Source organism: Pteropus alecto, unplaced genomic scaffold (assembly GCF_000325575.1).
Source record: "Pteropus alecto unplaced genomic scaffold, ASM32557v1 scaffold95, whole genome shotgun sequence".
Taxonomy (NCBI): Eukaryota; Metazoa; Chordata; class Mammalia; order Chiroptera; family Pteropodidae; genus Pteropus; species Pteropus alecto.
Genome location: NW_006441071.1, coordinates 6,913,135 through 6,922,120, shown reverse-complemented (window position 1 = coordinate 6,922,120; position 8,986 = coordinate 6,913,135).

Here is an 8,986-nt window from a genome sequence, read left to right as displayed (position 1 = left end):
AACAGTATATATATCAAATACAAAACAGAAATTTGCATTAAATGACGATTATCCTATTTTGTGTGTCAACTCTAATATTTCTTATTTGTGTAATTTTTTTGAACAAACTATATTCTAATATAGCCCAGGCTGTGTGCTCAGCTACATCCAAGAGCTACAAGCAAAGGGGACTAGCTTTTAAATACCATACCTAAGTAGAGAATAATACAGATTCAGAATATGGTTATTTATTCTAAGTAGTCTAGAATTTGGACCCCATGTTCACTTTCTGGGAGACAAGTTAGAGAGTGAGGATCAAATTCTCCCTCACAGCCTGAGCAGATTGTCATTTTAATCCTTGGTCCCACCATTGCTCTGACAACAAAATTATGATCTTTTTATAACACATCTCTTTTAAAAACCAAAGGTTGTGCTTCATTTAAAGTCTGATGTCACTTTCTATAAAATTGATTATAGCTTGTATGTACTGAATGCTCAATACTAGATATTTAAATGGTTTCTAGATTTTACTTAATTATTAAAAAAGCCTTTGAACACTTGTGCAGATTTCATGTTTTATCATATCTTCTTGCCTATTAGCTCCTTGTTATTGTATGATTCACTTTCAACCTATCTTGGAAATCCCTTCCTATTTAACATCTTTTTGTCCTGTTTTTCATTAAAACACACCAACACAAATTAAATTACTTATGCAAAAGTTTATGTAAGTGGTCTTCACTGAGGACAGTTGTATTACTATACGCACACTTTGTAATATAATATTAGAGTTAAAGCTAAATTTATTGGATATTTTTAAAACAAAATTGCACTGGGCAATGTTAAACAAGCAAGATCAACTAGAGGAGAGAGACCAGAATGAAGTCTGAACTCAGCTCCAAAGAAACAGAAAATAGAAGAGACTTTAAGAGCTGGGGAGAGAATTGTAGACCTTTTGTTTTTGCCCATTGGCCTCACCCAAAGAAAAAGTAAACTCTTTCATATCGTTAAGAGAAGAGTTAACTTTGCAACCTGGATCAAGGCACCCATCTCAATTTGGCTCCCACTCTCCCCAAAGATTCTGGGAGACAGGGATTCTATCTTCCTTGATTATTACTTTTCAAAAAAATAACTCTAAGGTCCTTGAGAAAGATAGCCTTGAGTTGTAAAACTGGCAAGAGGCTTTTTGAAAGATTTACTTCCCAAAGAGTCGAGAAAAAATTTACAATTATAAGTTTTTTAAAGTAAAAGTTTATAGGAAAAGGGAGGGAAAAGGAACTCTGTAGTTAGGCCATCTAGATCCCTTTAGGATCAAGGTGAGAGGAAATTAAGAGCCTAGAGGCAAGAAGAAGTCAATCTAAATTTTCCTTAAGCTGAGGAAAAGGTTAAGGCCTTTTGTTCAATATCATTTATTAAACAATTTCAAATTCAATTATGAATAAATTTAGTACTTCAGGATTGTTGAGAGTGTACATTAGATAACTACAGTGAATTAAATTAGAGAGAAATAAGTGGGATTTTCACTGAGTTATAGCAATCATCTGATGAAAATAATTATCTTTATGAATGTTGGAGTGAAACAATTACTATATATATATACATACATTGCACAGAAGATGCCTTCAGTACACACGTTTTACAAAAAGGATGCTGATGTAACCCAAGTTAACTCAATGCCCAAAAGAATTCCACATAGTGCTTGCATGCTAAAAGAATTTGATTTAATTTGATTAGCAATTTGAAAATATAAAAATTGTACTATAAATAATGTTGCTGAAAGTCTTCTCTCCTACACTTCGACATTCTTTTTTCCTAAAGGCGAATTGGAATTTTAAGAACATTTCCAATTTTTTCCAACAGGCTATATCAATACATGGCATGTAAATAGTTTAAGTACCATCAGTGAAAATAAATATTAAAAGACGAAAAAGTTAGGCAATGCTTTTGCAGATCTAAATTCAAAATAGTAGCTTCCATTTTCTCACTGTGTTTAAAATAATCTATTTTAAGAATTAAGGTGATCTCATTATTATTATTATTTTAATTGTTCAGATGAAAACCTTGTGGATCGCAGAATTAAATAATTTGTTCAGAGTTATTTAACTAATGTTAGTGGATACATATATTGGATCCAACCAATTTTGGCTCACTGCAAATCTTAAGCTACATCTGAGACAAACTGCTACAGTAAATGAATTTTTATTTGTCAATAGTCTATAGACAGTGACCAATATACTTTATAAACTATAAGAACAAGCAATAAATTATTGACTAGTTAGATATTTTTAGGTAATAGAAATGGATACCTGAATGAATACCACTAGGATATTGCAATCCGCAACATTAAGATATTATTAACTGATCTACGACAGTCATTTTAACAGCTTTCTAAAGCTAAAAAGAAATATTGTAATATGATACTGTTTCAAAATGACAATGTGAAAAAAACAGCATTTTTTTCTTTTTGGTATACAAGTAGAAACTGGAAAGACAGAATTGAATGTTTTATAGTCTGCTCACTGCCACATCACCACCAACCTCTTCAAGCAGAACCAAACCACAATACTTTACATGCACACCATCCCCCACCACACACACATGCACATACATTGCTATACAGATCAGCACTACTGCAGCCAAGATCAAACCTAGTTAGTACCTGAAGTTCTCTAATCGAGAATACTCAAGTCAGCAGAAAGTCTAACTAAGCTTCTTAGACTTTGTATTAAAGAATTCTAAGGACTTTGTATTGTAGAAAGTTTGCAAACATGGCTCCAGCTTCTCTAATGAGTCATTTCTAGGTAGAGTGGAAATCATTAGGTTTGCATTAATAAATTGTTTCTTCACTTAATTTACTAAGTGGTCTATAGTCAGATTCAAGCGAGAGGATGAAAATTAAGATTGTGTTTTTAAATATATTGATAAGTGATCAGTGCAGGGAATAAAAAGAATAAAGACATGATGTCAAGTTCTGAATGGTACCCGTGTTTCATCCGAGCATTCACAGGATTAGCTGCAGGCATGTAGATGAGGAAAACTTCATGTGACCCCATAAAAATTTCAACCCCTGTCCACTGCCCTTTTGCTTCCATATTTTTGTTTTTGGTGACTCTTATGCATCTTATTTATAGATATATTTTTAGATGAAACATCTTTCTAGAAAATACCACTTTCTAGGAAATATTTGATTATATATACACATATATATTATATATATTGATATATATAATATTTTAATCTCCTCAGGAAATTAGGTTTTAATAGGTTTAAAATATTCTGAGCTTATAGGGTCTCATTCTGTATCTACTAAGTTTATGCCTCAAGACAGAATTTAGTGTAGTCAAAGACTTAGAGTTTTAAGTGTGAACTTTTAATAAAATGAATGACTTTTTTTTTTCCAAATGTACCACAAGGCGAGGTACATTGAAGCCAAGGTGTAATTTTCTCAAGAAGGCTAATTCTTCAGAGCAGGTTGATCTTTGAACTACTTCAGTACTGGCAAATTGTTTTTTCCAAGGGTTCTGACTATTTATGTTAAAATTTATTGCACTTTATAACATGATGTTTTGCTCTTAAAGTTAAAGAGCAAACAGATCTTTAGTAAGATTCAACAATAGTAGCTGCAGCAGCAACAAAACTCTTTTTTATTGGGCATTATTTCTTAGCCAACAAATGTTTGGTAAATTTGGTATTTTTGTGAATAAAGCGATTTGTTGAATCTCAAAAGAGAAAGTGTGCTCTTTATTTTGACCACCAGGTTTATTTGCTGCTTGTATAAATAGATGACTTGGTCTATAAGTTCTGATATTCTCAGTGAGAGAAATTAATCCGTCCAAAATATTAGTCATTTGCAGTCAGGAGCAAGAGTCAGATTCTAACATAGCTTGTTCAAATATTAACCACATGACTATTATATAATCAAATGGATTAAGCTTCTAATATATATAGTGGACTACATAACTTATCTGTTATATTCTACACAGATTTTAAGAGATATTTTATTATGTGTTTTCATTACACATTTCAAATGTAATATACATTCTTTGTTGATATCTCACTTTCTCTGTAAAGTGATAATAACAATAATTCAGGTAAATATTTTCATTTGCTTCAATATAAAGTAAATGTTTCTTTTCAAAATTGACCTGAAAAATATTACTTATTTCATGCAGCATGAAAACAACAGAATGTAAGAAAGGCTTACATGACTAGAGGTCCCTGAAGGGTGAAAAATACCTGGAACATCCTGCAGTGGGTTTACCTGGCTACAAGCACACAGGGACCAATTAGACAGATTGAAGATGGCTTGACAGAATTAAAACCGAGTTCAAGGAGCCCCTGAGAGAGAATCGAAGATTAGGTCAATACACTTCTGGCATAAAAAAAAAAAAAAAAGGTAATTAATACAGGAGGCCAACCAATAAATTAGAATATTGTGTCAAAGAAGTGTTGTGGGACTTTTGCTGCCTTAAAATTTCCTCTGTAATTTCAAAGAAAGGTTTAGGTTAGTCTGGATTATTTTCTACTAATAAAATTTCCTCACTTTATTTACAAGATCTACTAGCTAGATAAATGGAAGACAATGAAAATGAAAGTTATGACTTTCAATAATATTAACAACTGTTTAGCAGAGAAAGGGAAAAAGAAAAGTCACAATGCCAAGCCATGACTGATACCTGTGTGTCAATGTCAAGTGGATATTTATGAACGAAGATTTCATTTATAGATTATATTCCCAATGTCTGAAAATTTATACCTGTAATTCTATATACATAATTTTTTATAAAATTACACAACTAAAATATGTAAATAATTCAAATTCTATAATGAAAAATTAGCAAGGATTCAGAAAGATTTTCAAAACTGACATGAAGGCATCATAATACACAGGAAATGTTTTTAAACTGTATAATTAATTATTAACTTTGTTACGTATGCATTAATAAATAGAGATGTTAAAATCATGCATGAAATTTTGATAGTATCTAAATATTATTTCATAAAGCTTTGGGAAATTTTTAGGAAATCTTGTGTCTATTCTCTGAAGTAGTTCTTGTCACATGGCAATTCTATTATTTAGATAATAGTCAGCTAAAGAGTACATATCATTCTAGGCACAGAGGGCTGAAATGTCCAGAGTTGACTGTTTTGGACTATTATGCTCTCCTTTTCCCAAACCATGACTGCTTTATAACATCACTTAAATATTAACGAAATTATTTTACCAATAAAAAGTTAAAATAAGTAAAATACCAGTACAAAATAATAATTATTCATGTACAAATTATCTAAAAGTTTGGAACTCAATTTTGAATTTGGCTGACAGTGTTTCTCCACATACGCACAAGTGATTTATGTGAGAGGTAGCTTGTTGTATTTTTTTCCATTGCTGTGTAACAAATTACTACAGTCTTAGTTGCTGGACACAATACCGATTTTTCATCTTAAAGTTTCTATAGGTCAGAGATCTAGGCATGGCTCAGTGGGGTTCTCTGTTCAGGGTCCCACAAGGATGAAACCCAACTGTGTTGGCCAGTCTGCATTTTAATCTGGATGCTTCCCTAGATAAGCATCTGCAAACAAGCTCTCTTAGGTTGGTGGCAGGTTGTTTCCTAGTGGCTCCAGATTCATGAAAACTTTCTTCTTGAAAGACAACAACAAAGAGGAATCTTTGCTTCTTCACATCTCTAACTTCAGGGAAAGCCTGGTGCCTCTTTTAGAGTGGTCACATGATTAGATCAGGCCCACCAGGATAATCTCTCCCTTTTGATTAATTTAGATGCAATTAATAGAGAATTTCAAAATTTCTTCACTTTCGTCCTCTAATGCAACCGTGTTCATAAACCCTACCCCCATTCAAGAGGAGGGTATTATACAAGGTGTACAAAACTGGAGAAAGGAATTTTGAGGGGCATCTTAGAATTCTGTTTATCACGCATGTCTAATGTATCCTTGCACACTGTATTTCCTATCTCTGAGCAGGCCACCTAGCGGGAGGTCTTGTAATTTTTAGCAATTGCTTTTGTTTTCACTAATTTTTATTTGCAACAAAAGAATTAAGTAAAAAGCTAGGTTTATTATTGTTAAAGGCTTTAAGTAAATTATAGCTTTATTATCTGTTTATTTTTTGTCTTCTCTTTTGATTGAGGTATAACTTATAAACAGCAAAATGTATAGATCTTAATTGTAGAGTTTGATGATTTTCACCAAATGCTGAGATTCAGGTAACCCACACCCAAATCAAGATATAGAATATTTTCATCAACCCAGGAAGATCCCTGTTGCTCCTTTCCGGAAAAGGACTACTCGTACTCACAGAGGCAGTAACTGCTCTCATTTCTTTTTTCATAGATTAGATTTACTTATACTAAACTATATTTAGAATCATTCAATACATCTTTTGTCAAATATATATTGAAAGTTCATACCTTTAAATTTCAATTATGATTGTTCACTGGTAGAATATCAATTTGTTTACTGATAGTTTTAAAATGACATAATTAGTTAAACAGGAGACTTGGCCAAAGTGACTTGAGAGACATAAAAATCACCACCGAGACCATCTATCTTGTTCCCTCCTGAAGCCAAGCTTTATCAAACAGCTATTGATGATTCAATCTGGAGAGGAAGCTTGTCTGTGTGTGGAGTACCTTGGGGAACTTGTTCCTGGGTGTTTCTCAGTGCTTTCTTATACATTTTTTCTTGCTGCCCTGAATCATTTGCATTTTGGTAAAAGCCAAACGTGAATATGTTCTATGGAGTCTTGTGAGTCCTTGCAAATATCTGAACTTTTGAAATCTTAGAAGTTTTATAAGTGGATTTTTGTTTGTTTTTGTTTTGTAGTTTTCTAAATCAATGTGTTGGTAAATAAAGTAAGTTTTACTTTTTTCTATCCAATTTGGGTACATTTAATTTATTTTCCTTGGCTTGTTACTTTTGATAGAACCTTCAGCAAAATATTAAATATAAGTGTTAAGTGTACATATTCTTGTCTATTTCTTGATCTTGGGAAGAATTCAGACTTTCACCATTAAGTAAGAATTTGCATTAAGATTGTTTTCATTTATTCTAAAATAATGTTAAATATGTGGAAGAGTTGTAAAGATAGTACAGAATATTATCATAACCTTCATCTAGTTTTCCCTATTGATCATATTTTATAGAACCATAGCACATTCGTAAAAGCTAAGAAATGAACATTACTATAATACTATTAACTAAATTATAAACTTTGTTTAAATTTTACTAATTTTCTCACAAATATTCATTCTGTTCTAAAATGCAATGCAGGATATCACATTGAATTTAGTCATCACGTCTCTAGTTTCTTTCAATCTATGGCAGGCTCCTAGACTTTGTTTTTTATATCATTGACACTTTTGAAGAATATTGGTCAGTTATTTTATAGAATGTCTCTCAATTTATATTTGTCCGATGTCTCCTTATGATTAGAAATTTAAAATTTAAATTCCCAGAAGCAGCATTCTTTAAGAAAAATTAATCCAGTAATTATGCTAGAATATATTTTGGTTTTGATCCATTTGGTCCATTTCTCAGGCAAATGATATTTATTTCAGTAGGTAGTCTAATGAGTGTGTGTGTGTATGTGTGTGTTAAATTTTAATTTTGGGAAAATTTTCTTGAACTACAGATTTTTAAATACTTTTTTATGTTTCCTTATTTGGTTCTTATTTGAAGACTGCAATAATTTTAGGTTCCCTCTTCTTTGCTTAAATTTAATAATTCTCACTTTTTCTCAAATATTTCAAATATTTCTTATTAGTTTTTCCCCCTTGTTTTAAATTTTCTATTTATCTTGAGGCATCATCTGTTATCTTTACTTACTCTTGTGTTCTTTATAATTTAATTGTTTTGGGTCAGTTTTCTCAGACACATTATCTGACACTTTCACTGTCAGTAGGAAAGCTATTGTGCAACTTAATCTCTTTTTTATATAATAATTTTGTATGAGACCTAACCTTGATACATTTCTATTGCTGTTATTATGTAAAATTAGTTTTCCTGAACTTTTGGAATCACATATTTCAGGAAAACTTTTTAACATTACTGAGCATTCTCTTACATGTAGGGTTAAACAGTCTAGTGGCTTGCTTTTTGAACTTTCCTTGTTCTGCTCCTTTACTAGTTTGCTAGGGCTTCCATAACAAACTATCACAGACTGGGTGGCTTACATAACAGAAATTTATTTTCTCACAGTTCTAGAAGTTAGAAGTAAAAGATCAAGATTTCAGCAGGTTTTGTTTCTTCTGAGGCCTCTTTCCTTGACTTGTAGATGGCCGCCTTCTAACTGTATCCACACACGGTCATCCCATGGTCTTTGTATTATCTGTGTTCTAATCTCCTCTCTTATAAGGACAACAGTTAGATTACATTAGGGCCCACCCATACAATGTCAGTTCACCTTAACTACCTCATTAAAGGCCCTATATCTAGATACAGTCACATGCTGAGATATTGGGTGCTACAACTTCAACATATGATTTTGGGGGAGGGTGGGGTACATTTCAGTTCTCTTCCCCAATTTTTGTTTAGACTTCTTTTTCCTTTTCTCATTTGTCCATATTTTGCTCAATCTGAATCTAATTCAGAAGTATATCATCAATGTAGTTCCCTTCCAGGGGGAGGGGAACTCTAAGAGATCAGTTTAAGACTTTCTGTACTATCCTAACTTAAATCTTCTAACCCAGGGCCCTTGCAATCAATCACCCAGTACTGGAAAGGGCAAAATCTCTCTAGGTTTAAGCTATTTTCTAAAATTGGTAAAACCCACTTTCCAGGAAATATCTACAAACTATTTTGAGGTTCTTCTGTTCTCACCTCCTCAGATACTCTCCCATTTGATACCTTCTTCCTGCATACCACCAAAACTACATAAGACTGGCTATTAGAGGTTTGTCTCCACCTGCTTTTATGTTAGAGCTCATAAGCTAGGCACTAAGAAGTCTATACCTTGGTGTTCCTAAGAATTGCCCTACCCTCAGGTAAGAGC